The sequence below is a fragment of the Pan paniscus genome, chromosome 6 (assembly GCF_029289425.2).
Source record: "Pan paniscus chromosome 6, NHGRI_mPanPan1-v2.0_pri, whole genome shotgun sequence".
NCBI classification, from domain to species: domain Eukaryota; kingdom Metazoa; phylum Chordata; class Mammalia; order Primates; family Hominidae; genus Pan; species Pan paniscus.
In genome coordinates, this window is record NC_073255.2 from 178,311,218 (window position 1) to 178,325,474 (window position 14,257).

Genomic DNA, 14,257 nt, shown 5'->3' on the forward strand with positions numbered 1-14,257 from the left:
GGAATCATTCCTGTACTTAAAATGGCTTCTCATTACTCCAAACTCTTCCACATCTCCTGAAGATCTTTCCTGGTCAGCCTCCAGCCTGCCTCACCAGCGTCTTCTAGAATCTTTCTCCTTCTTGCTTTGAGTTCTCCCTTTCAGATCCTAGAACATACTGTGCTCCTTTCCACCTCAGGGCCTTTGCACACACTGCTCCCCCGAGTTGTGAAGGCTTTCTGTGTGATACCAGCCCGTTGGGTCTCAACTTAAGCATCACTTCCCCAGACCAGCCCTCCAATAATCCTAGCCTTGGTCAAGTTGTGTTAAAGTTTGTTCTCAGAGCAAACAACCCTTATTTGTCCTTTCCAGGACTTACCACAATTGTGAAATTTTAACTGTATAATTCATTCATTCCTTCAACTTTCTCTAGCACTTAATATGTGCCCAACACCAAATATATACTGATGAACAAGACAGACCTGTCCCCAAAGACCTTATAGTCTGGGCAGGATGGGGCATAGGGCATGGAAGGGGGAGCAGCTGATACTAACACATAAATATATATTGCAAATTATAGTAAGTACTTAAAGGAAAGAACAGAGTGCCATGAGAGACAAGTGCAGGAGCCCCTACTGTAGACTAAGGAGTTAGGAAAGATCTCTCCAAGGGGATGAGTTTCAAGTTAAGACCCAAGGCAGAGAAGGAGCCAGCCATGGAAATGCCTTCACATGTGCTGTTCCCTCTGCTGGGACAGGGAATTAGGTGGGAAAGAGTTTGGCATGTTTGAAAAGAAGGAAAGAAGCCAGGATGATTGGAATGCAGTAAGTGACAGGGAGAATAACCCATGGCAAAGCTGGAGAGTAGGCAAGGGCTAGATTGCATAGGGGCTTGTGGCTTAGGATTTAGGAGACTACTGTAAGGGCATTGGGAAGGTTTTTTAAAGATTTTAAGCAGGGTAGCTATGATGCAACTCCTTAAGTGGAGAATAGACTTTTGGAGGCAAATGTGAAGGTGGGGATTGCAACGGGGCTATTTCCAAAAACTTCCAGAAGGGAAGTGTAATCCCTTGGACTAGCATGGTGGTGATGGAAATAGGGGATAAACTGGTTAGGGAGGCAAATCTAGAACTTAGTTTTGAACATGCTGGTTTGAGATGTGTGTGAGACACCCAACTAGATGTGTTCAGCAGCCAGTCATACAAGCTGGAGTGAAAGATGAGGTGTCGGCTAGAGATGTAGTAGAATCTCATCTGACTTCAGGGTTAATTTGTAAAGTCAGCATGTAAGGCCAAAGAATAAACAATTAAAAATCATCCTTCAAAAACCCTTAGAGCTGTGGACCTGAGTCTTTGGAAGCTCAAAAGATAGGAGTTAACTTGTTTTTCTCCCTGATGTGTGGCCACAACTTCTCCCATCTCCCCTCCTCTCCAACAGTATCTTCTCCGGTTTAAGCGAAGTCAAAGTCTGGTTTGTAGAAATGGAAATATGGAAAAAGTAGGGTTGGCTTTTTTTTTTGTCAAGTGACTAGAGTTGAATCACTGTTCATCTAATGTAGCTTTACTGTATTACTTGGGAATCATCAGCAAACAGATGGTTTTTAAATTATGGAGATGGATAAGTTCACTTAGGGCAAGAGATGAGAGCTGTGCTAGTTTCCCAGGGCCATCATAACAAAGTACCAAACCTGGGGGGCTTAAAACAACAGAAGTTCATTCTCTCACCATTTTAGAGGCCAGAAGTCAGGAATCAAGGTGTCTGCAAGGCCAGGCTCCCTCTGAAATCTGCACAGGAGAATACTCGGCCCCATCAAGCCTCTGGTGTTTGCTGGCAGTGCTTGGCATCCCTCGGCTGATCGATGTGTCAGTCCCACTTCTGCCTCCATGGTCAGCAGGCATCCTCCCCTCGTGTGTCTGTGTCTCCATGTGGTATTCTCCTGCCCATGTGTCTTTCTCCCTGCCTCTTAAAAAGACACCAGTCGGATCAGATTAAGAGCTCACCTTACTCCTTATATGACCTCATCTTAAATAATTGTAGCTGCAGAGACTCTATTTCCAAATAAACAAGGCAGTGGGGGTTAGGACTTCAATGGGTCTTTTTGGGGAACACAACTCAATGCGTAACAAGGGTGCACGGCTCTCTCTCAGCAATAGCAATGGTAGAAGTCTGGTGGGCTGGGCAAGGTGAAAGAAATAGCAGCTCATCTGGGCTGTGCTCCCCATTAGAACATCTAACTTCCCCCTCAGAATGTCACAGACTGCATGCAAACGAGGCTGCATCTTTCCTGTTCCCCACTGTTCCTCAAAACTGTGGGTAACAAATGTGAAAATAAGTTACCTTTGATAGGCTGGGCGTGGTGGCTCACGCCTGTAATCCTAGCACTTTGGGAGACTGAGGCAGGTGGATCACTTGAGGTCAGGAGTTTGAGACCAGCCTGGCCAACATGGTGAAACCCTGTCTCTACTAAAAATACAAAAATTAGGCAGGCCCGTTGTGGCAGGTGCCTGTAATCCTAGCTACTCGGGATCCTGAGGCAGGAGAATCACGTGAACCTGGGAGGCAGAGGTTGCAGTGAGCCACGATCATGCCATTGAACTCCAGCCTGGGCAACAGAACAAGACTCCATCTCAAAAAAAAAAAAAAAAAAAAAAAAAAAGTTACCTTTGCTATGACTTTCTAAACCACAGTCTATTTCTCATAGGAAAAGTTCCACTTTCCAGAGACATTTCACCAGTAATCTCTTCACTTTCTAGATTGGTCTTCCCCTTTCAGGCCACATCTCTACTTACTTAAGTTTCATCCACCTTCCTGAGGCTGGCCAGAACATACCGCAATAGAGACAGCCACTACATAAGAATCACAGTCAGACGACACTTCCATTGCATCCGCTTTGCCCTGGTCATTATATGGACATTCCCAATCTACTTCAGTCCTTTCCAAAATGTGTCTTTCCAGATTACACATTCCTTGCTGTACTTTTTGTGAACTGCTCGCCAACCTCAAAGTGCAAACATGACCACAATCTCTTATTTTTCTATTCAATTGCACAAGGGGCCAAATGACTAATTTGCTGAAAGCAGGTGCCTGTGTTGGGAACTTTCATTCCCCTCGTCCACCATGTTGAGGAATTCTGGAGGTTTATACGGCCTCCAGAGGAGTCAGGATGGTCTCCATAACCCCCTAAAAGAGAAAATTAGGGTCTCCAGTCTTCTATTGCTATTGATTGTCAGTATCACGAGGTGTCACTGTTGAAAACTTGTTCTATGCAGTCTCAGAGCTAACAATGATTTGCCCTGGGATGATGCTTTCTAGAAGGCCCAGATCCCATCACAAGCCACTGTGGTTTTCTTAAGGGAACAATCCCACATTCTCAGTACAGGGTTACATATATTTGTCCCTAGCCTCTTCTAGCTGGTCTCTCTGCTTTCATTCCTGCTGTAATGGATTATCCTAAAAGTGTAGAGGAAGCTAAAATCCCAAAAGACACTGGAGGAAAGAATGGGTGGTAGTGCTGGGAGAAGAAAGTACATTGAAGATGCTGTTTTCTGCATGAGATCCTTGCATTAAATCATGTCAGCCTTAGTGTGAAGTCTTGAGTTATACTTTATGTTGTATACCTCTATCAAATTGAGCTCACCTAAAACCCTAGGAAAGACACAGAATAGTCACTGGAGAGTGTAGGGGACTGATAACATTTCCCCTGCTTGCAAGTGTTTAGAATATAGAGAAAAGAGCTCTGGACCTGGAACCAGAAGACCTGGGTTCAAGTCGTTGCCTTGCTGTTTATTAGCTGTGTGGCCTCCAGAAGTCACTTGATTTCTTTGACCTCAATGACCAATCTGTGAACTCAGGGCAATTCTAGTCTTTTCCATTTACGATGTTCTTGTGAGAATCAAATGGAGTAATTTGAAAACTGTAAAGCACCATGTAAATATGAGGCTTTTCCTCTCAGGCTTTTCATTTTTTTTTTTTTTTTTTTTTTTTGAGACGGAGTCTCGCACTGTCACCCAGGCTGGAGTGCAGTGGCACCATCTCGGCTCACTGAACCCTCCGCCTCCAGGTTCAAGTGATTCTCCTGCCTCAGCCTCCCAAGTAGCTGGGATTACAGGTGGCTGCCACCACACCCAGGTAATTTTTTGTATTTTTAGTAGAGATGGGTTTCACCATGTTGGTCAGGCTGGCCTCGAACTCCTGACCTCAGGTGATCCACCCGCCTCGGCCTCCCAAAGTGCTGGGATTACAGGTGTGAGCCACTGCGCCCAGCCCCTCTCAGGCATTTCTAAAAATTAATCGACTTTTCTGGTTTACAGAAAAATTAAGCAGAAAGTAGAGTCCCCATATATTCTCTACTTCATCCCGTTTCCCCTATTATTAACTCCTTGCAACAATTTGTTACAATTGAACAGCCAATATTGCTATATCATTATTAATTAACAACCATAGTCTACATTAGGGTTTATTCTTTGTGTTGTACATTCTGTGGGTTTTGGCAAATGTATGACACATATCCACCACTATGGTATTACACAGAATAGTTTCACTGCCCCACAAATCCCCTGTGTTCTGCCTATTTATCTCCTCCTCCCTCCCCCTGAACCTCTGGCAACCTCTGATCGTTTCACTGTCTCCATAGCCTTATCTTTCCCAGAACATCATATAGTTGGAATCATACAGTATGCAGCCTTTTCAGATTGGCTTCCTTTACTTGGCAATATGCATTTAAGTTTCCTCCATGTCTTGTCTTGTCTTTATTTTATTTTATTTTATTTTTTTTGAGATGGAGTCTCACTCTGTCACCCAGGCTGCAACCTCTGCTTCCTGGGTTCAAGCATTTCTTCTGCTTCAGCCTCCCAAGTAGCTGGGATTACAGGTGCACACCACCACACCTGGCTAATTTTTGTATTTTTAGTAGAAATGGGGATTTCACCATGTTGGCCAGGCTGGTCTTGAACTCCTGACCTCAAGTGATCTGCATGTCTCAGCCTCCCAAAGTGCTGGGATTACAGGCATGAGCCACAGCACCCAGTCACCTCCATGTCTTTTAATTGATAGGTTGATAGCTCATTTCTTTTCATTGCTGAGTAATATTCCAATTTATAAGTGTATTCCCAACAGAATTTTTACTTAAAAAAAAAAATGACCAAAGACTACATTGCCTTAGAGTTCAATTAAAATAGTATCAAGAGCTACGTGAAAGAGAAAAAAAAGGTGAAGAATGGAAGATGGATATGGGAGGATGGACGGAGGCTATAGGCCCTCATGCAGATGTTGTGTTTTGGAGGAGGGAGGGATTCTGGGCTGGTTGTAAATATAAGAAACACAATATATCCACTCTATCCCATCCTTGAAATACAGCTTAGCTGCCAGCAGCCGGATCCCCTAAGTGCAGAGCCTGAGCGGTCACCCTAATGCACCGTACCTGGGTTCGGTACTAATGGCAGATCGAGAAAGAAATGCTAGAGTTATGTGTCTCTCAAACCACAGCACTACTAGCTGTATGCCTGATCCATAAGAGCATGCAATAGGCTGGGCGTGGTGGCTCACGCCTGTAATCCTAGCACTTTGGGAGGCCGAGGCAGGCAGATCACCTGAGGTCAAGAGTTCGAGACCAGCCTGGCCAACATGGTGAAACCCTGTCTCTACTAAAAATCCAAAATTAGCTGGGCGTGGTGGCACGTGCCTGTAATCCCAGCTACCCGGGAGGCTGAAGCAGTGAACCTGGGAGGCGAAGGTTGCAGTGAGCCGAGATCGCACCATTGCACTCCAGCCTGGGTGACGACAGCGAAACTCCGTCTCAAAAAAAAAAAAAAAAAAAAAAAAAAGCATGCAGTAGATGCTTGAATGAATGGTTGAAGAAGCACAGGATAGGCCGCCAGACTTGGGGACTGAGGGAAAGTGGAGGGAGGAGGCAGAAAGTGAGGGTCATTAATGATCTTTTCATAAGGCCTTTGAGAGACTATTGCCAGGCCCCAGACCCCCTTTACAAACTGCTGAGCACTGCAGGGGGACTATTTGCGTCAGACTTAAGCCAAGACATCTCCAAGATCCCTGACAATAAAGCAAACACTAGGCTGGCGCTGGCTAATAGAGGAACCCAGAGGGAAAAACGCTTTTCTGTTTATGGACAATTCTCCTTCTACAGCCGGATCTTCAGCGCCACCTAGTGGTGTGCTCTTCAGGCTGTCTGCACTACCAAAGCAACCGACTAAGATTCAAATGCCTTGGTTTAAAGCTGCAAGGATTAAAACTTTCCTCTTAAGGTCTAAGATAAGAGACTATGTGGGCATAATGAGCAAATTGAGAGCTTTAGGATTCACATCAGAGAAACTAAGTCACAAAACTTAATCTCAGCAATCACACACACAGTTAGTAGTAGGATTTTGTAGTTGCCCATACCGTTTTGCAGTTTTGGACATTGAGTAGTTTTGGACAATGAGGCCAAGATCAAAAGTTAAAGCCGTGCAAAGGAAATGCAGAACCAAGAAGGGAAAAAGAGAATCTGATCCAGCCCCTGCCGCCAGGCAGGGGAAGTGTTATTTCCATTTCATATTTAAAGCAAGTAAAACCCTACGAAATGTCCAAGGTCAAATGTCCAATATATGAGGCAAGGACTTGAATTGTGTGGAGTGTGCCTTTTCTTTTGCTATGCTGCTTCAAAGTACCCCTTTTCTTTCAATATTTGCTTTGTTTTGCTACAATTGCACTGATATTCTCCTACCAATGGATCAATAAGCTTCATTTCTATTCTAAACTCACAAACTACAGTGTTCCCCTAAAGGCTTGGGTCATTCTGTCTGTCTCATGCAGGAACTAGAATTCCCTAGAATGTTCATAATGTGAATGGCAGTTCATGTGTTATATATACATTAAATATCTTATGTATAATGTTAACTCATATTCCTTTTACTTGTTAACTGACCTTAAATTAGGTCAGTTTCTATATGTAATACTGTAAATATTAATTAGATTGCAGTTAATTTGTTGATAATTCATGGTGATTATATTAGTTATACAATTCACAATGAATTTTTAAAATCTGCCTTTTCTTTAAGGGAATGTGGTTTGGAATTAAGTGGAGAACTTACATTTATTCAGCATCAGATATTGACTAGGTGATTTTACATATACTAATTTAATCTTTATGATTAACACTATGAGGTAAGTCAAATAATTATCTTTATATAGATGAAGAAAGAAAGACAGAAATTGTAAATAACCACCCCTAGATAGACACTAAACAGAAGAGCTGGAAATTGAAAGTGGACTTTCTGTCTTGAAGTCAAGTAGTATTTCTACCAGACCTCTTGAATCCACTAGACTCGAAGTCCAGAAGTCTAAGTTTTATTTCCAACTTAAATACCACATACAATGCTGTGTACTATAATATCCTTTTGAAAATTCACTATGCTCATTTGTATATCCACAGTCCTATTGAATTCTAATATAAACATACATGTTTAGCAACACTCATGGAATTATTGTTCTTTTTCGGGTTTTTTTTTTTTTGAGTGTGTACGTATATCTATTAACTCTCCTCTGAAATAGTGCTCTATAAAGCACACAGTGATTAGTGCTGGTCTGGAAGATAATATGCTGGAGAGCCTGATTGGAGCGATCTGGACTAGAGAGATAGCTGTGAACTGAATGAGGATTGAGTCTTCCAAAATAGTCCTTGGGCACACTTGCCAAAAACAGCTCACAGCATAATTTTGTTTTAAAATACTTGTTTGTAACCTTGCTTGTTGAAGAAAGAATTAATGTAGGAGAACAGGATTTCAGTGGCATAATGGTTATCACCAGGGCTCTCAATGAGAATGTAAAACGTATCTATGGCCTCCTCTCTCTTCCTTTCTTTGACATCTCTCTCCTCTTCTTGGATTGCTTCCCGCTCTGCTGGCTCATCTTAACCTGCCCCTCCCAGGGCTTACTGGGTTTCAACGTTACCTCTCACACCTCTTCCGAGTTCCTCAGTGCTTGTCAGTTTGATGTTAGGAAAACAATCTAACCAAATTGATATTCATTATATTATGAGTCCTTTGTGCTTCAGGAGTATTTGTGATGGGAATAATTAAGCCTCCTTTAACTGGAAAATTTCAAATAGCTTCAGGGAGGTTTGGGAGAAAGAGCGTCAATGACTGTCTGAGTCTGTAACCCCAAGCTTGTCTGTTCCATTTTCCTGTGTCACATAGCCTCTGCCAGTGGATTCAGTGCTATTTATACTGGGACTCTCATCCCAGTCCTAAATCTAGCATAGGAGCAGACAGATAGATGCCAAAAAAATACAGCAACGATTCATGATAAAAACTCCCAGAAAACTAGAAATGCAAGAAACTTCCTTAACCTGATGAAGAGCACCTATGAAAAATGTATAGCTAAGATAACTCTTAATGGTGAGATTCAGAATGCTTTCTCCCCAAATCAGGAACTAGACAAGAATATCTACTCTCACCAATTCTATGTAATAGTCCCCTTAAATACTAATTGATAATATAAAGAAATAAAAAGAGATAAAAAATATTGAGATTGAAAAGCAAAAAGTAAAACTGCCCTTATTTGCATATGACATGATTGCATACATGGAAAATCCTAACAACTACAAAATGTACTATACCAAGGAAGTGTATTTAGTAAAGTTACAGTATCCATTTTTTACATGAATGTAAAAAAAAAAAAAAAAGTATATCTAGGCTGGGAGCCGTAGCTCATGCCTATAATCCCAGCACTTTGGGAGGCTGAGGTGGGCAGATCACCTGAGGTTAGGAGTTCGAGACAAGCCTGACCAACATGGAGAAATCCTGTCTCTACTAAAAATACAAAATTAGCTGGGCGTGGTGGTGCATGCCTGTAATCCCAGCTACTCGGGAGGCTAAGGCAGGAGAATCACTTGAACCCAGGAGGTGGAGGTTGCTGTGAGCCGAGATCGTGCCATTGCACTGCAGCCTGGGCAACAAGAGTGAAACTGTCTCAAAAAAAAAAAAAAAAGTAATCTAGGCCGGTCAAAGTGGCTCATGCCTGTAATCCCAGCACTCTGGGAGGCCAAAGTGGGTGGATCACCTGAAGTCAGGAGTTCGAGACCAGCCTGGCCAACATGGTGAAACCCTGTCTCTACTAAATTTACAAAAAATTAGCCGGGCATAGTGGTAGGTGCCTGTAATCCCAGCTACTCAGGAGGCTGAGGCAGGAGAATCGCTTGAACCCAGGAGGTGGAGGTTGCAGTGAGCCGAGATTGCGCCATTAGTGAAACTCCATCTCAAAAAAAAAAATGTATATCTATATTCTAGTAATCAACAATTGGAAATGGAAATTTAAACAATACCAGGTATAACAGTACTAAACAGTGGAAAACACTGGAATATATTTAACAAAATATGGTGCAAGACATGTACACTTAAACTTAAGAAACATTACTAAGAAAAATGAAATAATACCCAAATAAATGGAGATAAATACCATATTTATAAATTGGAAGACTCAATTTTATAAAATGATTAAATCTTAAATTGGTCTATAAATTCAACGTAATCTGGATCACAAGCACAGTTTTATTTTTTGTAGACAAAAAATAAATTGACAAGATGATTCTAAACTCTGTATAGAAATTCGAAGGACTTAGAATAGCCAAAATATTTTGAGAAAAGAGAACAAAATTGAGGACTTAAGCTAGCCAATTTCAAGACTTACTAAAGAGCCTTATTAATCACGATAGCATGGTATTGGCATAAAGATGGACATATAGATCAATAAAACAGAGTAAAGAATCCAGAAAAACTCCATACATACATGGTTCAATGATTTGCCAAGGTAAGTCAGTGGAAGAAAGGATGGCATTTTAAGAAATAATGTTGGGCCGGGCACATGGCTCATGCCTGTAATCCCAGCACTTTGGGAGGACAAGGCGGGTGGATCACCTGAGGTCGGGAGTTTGAGAACAGCCTGGCCAACATAGTGAAACCCCATCTCTACTAAAAATACAAAATTGAGCTGGGCATGGTGGTGCGTGCCTGTAATCCCAGTTACTCGGGAGGCTGAGGCAGGAGAATCGCTTGAATACTGGAGGCAGAGATAGCAGTGAGCCGAGATCGCACCATTGCACTCTAGCCTGGGCGACAAGAGAGAAACTCCATTTCAAAAAGGAAAAAAAAAAAAAAAGAAAGAAAGAAAGAAAAGAAAAGAAATAACGTTGGAACAACTGAAGAGAGGCATATGGGAAAAAGAACCTCAACCCCTACCTCACACAGTTCACAAATATTAACTTAAAATAGGTAATAGAACTAACCAAAAAATAAAAATAAAAATTATAAAACTTCTGCAAGAAAAAAAAACATCGGAGAAATCGGAATGATCTTGCCTTAAGCAAAAAACTCTTAAATGGGCCCTACAAATATGAACTATAAAAGAAAAAAATCAATAAATTGTACTTCACCAAATGTAAAGCTTTTGCTTTTCAAAAAGCACTGTTATAAAAATAAAGCACAACATAGACTGGAAGAAAATATTTGCAAAATATATCTGAAAGGGATTTGTATCTAAAATATATAAAGAACTTTAACAATTCAATAAGAAGACTTTTTTAAATGGGCAAAACATTTCAACAGATGCTTCGTCAATATCTTCTACAGATGATTAGATATATTAGGATGTCTTCAGTTTTAAAACTAACATACCAAGTGCTGGTGAGGATGTGGAACCATTGGAACTCTTATATCCTGCTTCCAGGAATGTAAAGGAGTGCAACCAGTTTGGAAACTAGTTTGACAGTGTCTTAAGAAGTTAAACACACTTACATAAAACCCAGCCATCACTTTCCTATGTATTTACCCAAAAGAAATAAAAACATAAACATATATCACAAAAAGACTTGTATACAAATGTTGAATGCACCTTTGTTTATAATGGCAAAAAGCCTGAAATAACCTAAATGTCTGTCAACAGGTGAATGAATGAAAAAAATTGCAGGAAACCCATGCAATGGGCTACTAGTCATCAATAAGAGCAAACTACTGAAGCACACAATGGATAAATCTTAAAAAAAAAAAAAACCGTGTTGAGAGAAAAGCCAGAAACAAATGGTTCTATATTGTACAATTCCATTTATGTAAAACTCTAAAAGATATAAATTAACATACAGTGGTAGAAAGAAGATTAGTGATTGGCTGGTGTTGGGGTGGACTGAGGGAATGTGGGAACTGACTGGAAAAGGGTAAGAGAGAACACTTGGGTGGCAATGGAAATGTCTGTATCTTCATTGTGGCCAGTATAGGAACATACGCATTTATCAAAAGTCATCAATCTGCACACTAAAAATGGGTGCATTTCATTGTATGTAAATGTTATGCCAATAAGATTTATTTTAAAAATTGTAGTGGAAATGCAAGGAGAAGAAAGGGGGTAATTTTGGTATATTTCTATGTTAGAGTGGGCAGATTTTGAGTAGGTTTATATGCTAAGAGGAAAAGACAGTGGAGATGGAGGGAGAAAATACCAGAGGGAGGAAAGGACTGATGAGGCAGATTTCTCGGGGATGGGAAGATGGGGGTGCCATCCCAAGCACGGGTGGATGGATGAGCTGTGGATGGGAGGAGTGAACATAAGCTCCCTGAGTCTGCAGCAGAGGAAAGTGGTTGTACTATTAAGTTTGAACAAAGACAAATGTAATTTTGTATGTGGGAGGGCAGAAAGCAGAGGAAGTTCATGGCTCATTCAATCATTCAACCTTTATTTATTTTATGCCAGGCACTTTATAAATAAAGATATGGATATTCTGTAAGAAAGAATAATACTGTTTCTGCTCTCATATAATTTAGAATACAGTAGATGGGGGGCATTAAACAATTAAAGAACTAAATACATAATTACAGATTATTATGAATGCCATACAGGATAAGGAATCTATTAAAGAGGGCAACAGAAGGAACCTAATTTAAACAGATGGCTCAGGGAAGGTCTCTTGAGTGAAGCCACCTTTCAGCTGAGAGGAGGAAGGTGAGAAGGAGTTAGGTGATAAGTGAATGGAATGGCTTCAGTGAAGACCTTAAGGTTGGACAGATTTGGGTACATTTCGATACAGAACAATAATTATATGTGAGTTTTAAGAGATTAATATAAAAAATGAAACCATAGAAAACTCCAAGAAAATATAAATACATTTTGATCACTAGATAGAGGACTCTCCAAGAATATGCCTGAGATTTAACTACATAAAATTCAAGAGGTTTTTTTCTTTACTTTTATTTCGAAACATATTGTAAACCAAGTGCTAAATATTTGCAACAAATAAGTCAAAGGATTACCATCCTTACTACATAAAGAGCATGTATCAAACTGACAAGAAAAGCATTAAAACATCAACAGAATCCAGTTAGTAGATCATCCTTCTAAAATGATTGATCCTTTAGTCATTTAGGTAAGTTTATAGAATTTTAAAAATAAAAATAAACATAAAAAGCAAGTTGGGAAAATAGAATAAAAATACAAGTAAAAGGCAAATTTCTATGGAAGAGGAAAATGGCTGGATAGATGAAAAAATAGTTTTACTCATAACCAAAGAAATTTAAACTGAAAAAATGAAATACTATTTTCCCAGCAATTAAATAAGTAGACATTGGGCAAAACAATACTTATTGATGGCAAGGGTGCTATGAGAGGCACTATCCAGTGAAGATAGTGGGAACATAAATTGGTTATAAGCTTTTAATTAAAAAATTTGGAAAAATGCATCTGGAACCTCAAATATATTTCCTCTGATTCATTAATTCTAGTTTTAAAAACTAACCCTACATTTATAATAAATTACATCAATTATTTAAATTTTTTAAGTTAAAATCTTAATGGGTAGTCATTCAACAGTAAAGGAATAGACCAGGTGAGATGACTCACTCCTGTAATCCCAGGACTTTGGGAGGCTGAGGCGGGCAGATCAGTTGAGGTCAGGAGTTCGAGACCAGCCTGGCCAACATGGTGAAACACTGCCTCTACTAAAAAAATACAAACATTAGCCAGACGTGGTGGCACGTCCCTGTAATCCTAGCTACTGGAGAGGCTGAGGCAGGAGAATCACTTGAACCTGGGAGGTGGAGGTTGCAGTGAGCTGAGATCGTGCCAGCCCCACTGCACTCCAGCCTGGGCAGCAGAGTGAGACTCCATTTCCAAAACAAAAACAAAACAGTGAAGGAATAAACAGTGATATATTCAATATTGAAAATATTATGATCTATGGTCACTGGAACAATGTGGCCCTAAGGACAAGGGACTTTTACTACCATACCAACCCCAAAGACATCACACTGGCTAGTCCACTGCATCAATGCATCAGAGTAGGGGGAGGGCGCTGTGCACTGCACCTTCTACCAAAAGAAGGCACATGTTTTCGAGGCAGCAAGTATAAGATTTGTGTGTGCTCCAGTACCCACTTGAGAGGTGAATGAAAAGCTACCAGGTTTCAGTGAGCTCAGAGCATGAGAAGATTCCTCTGCTGATCTGATATGATCTGATTTTGTCCTTTAGATCTAATTATGCTTCCAGTGTCTACAGACAGCTCAGCATGCTTTACCAGAACCACTGTCTGGGGACTTACGGTAGGTCTTATAAATGATTGTAGTTTCTTGAACAACATTGCTTCTAACCAAGGACCCCATGTTAAATAATGGGTTATAGCAGACGAGAATCACTGGTCTTATCATGTGATACCCAACAACCCAGAAGCAGCTGGCCTTATAGAATAGTGGAATAACCTATTATACTTCACTCATGCCCTCAGTTAAATAAATGCTTTCAATATAAAGTGCTGCCTGTAAGATTAAGAATATTCTTTGAACCAGCTCAATATATGATGCAGTTCTTCCATTAACCAGAGTACATAAGTCAGGGAACTAAGTAGTAGAATTGAAGATGGACCATCTCACAAATACTCAATGACCTCTGTTCACAACTTTTTGTTCCATGTCCCCATTGTATAGAACACTTAATACTCAATGAAGGAACTCTAGCACCAAGAGATTAATAGTCATGCTGAATTTGAAGCTTAGACTAGCAGCTGGTCAATACAGGTACACAACAGGGTTTTTAGTCAGTGTGTCCAACACATGCATTCATTCATGACTAACAGCTCCACTTATCTCTTTTCTAGCTGTCACTGTGGTGACAAGCTTTGCATGTGCTCTGGCTGACTTTAGAGAGGCATTGTCAGATGGAACCCAAGCCTTCTGCCTCCTTCTCCCTGGGCTCCCTTGTTGGCACAGCTGTGAAGCCCTGCTCAGCACCCACACCTGTGCTTCCTGGAA

General features: G+C 40.7%; 1 long non-coding RNA gene across 3 annotated transcripts in view; it reads right to left on the reverse strand.

Moving 5' to 3' along the window:
- LOC106635005 (uncharacterized) overlaps positions 1–14,257 on the reverse strand; it is a 59,144-nt gene that overhangs the window by 35,289 nt on the left and 9,598 nt on the right. For all 3 annotated transcript variants that reach the window (XR_010112811.1, XR_010112810.1, XR_010112809.1), the window contains exon 2: positions 1,703–1,940. This is a non-coding gene — a long non-coding RNA (uncharacterized LOC106635005). The remainder of the gene's footprint in view (positions 1–1,702; positions 1,941–14,257) is intronic.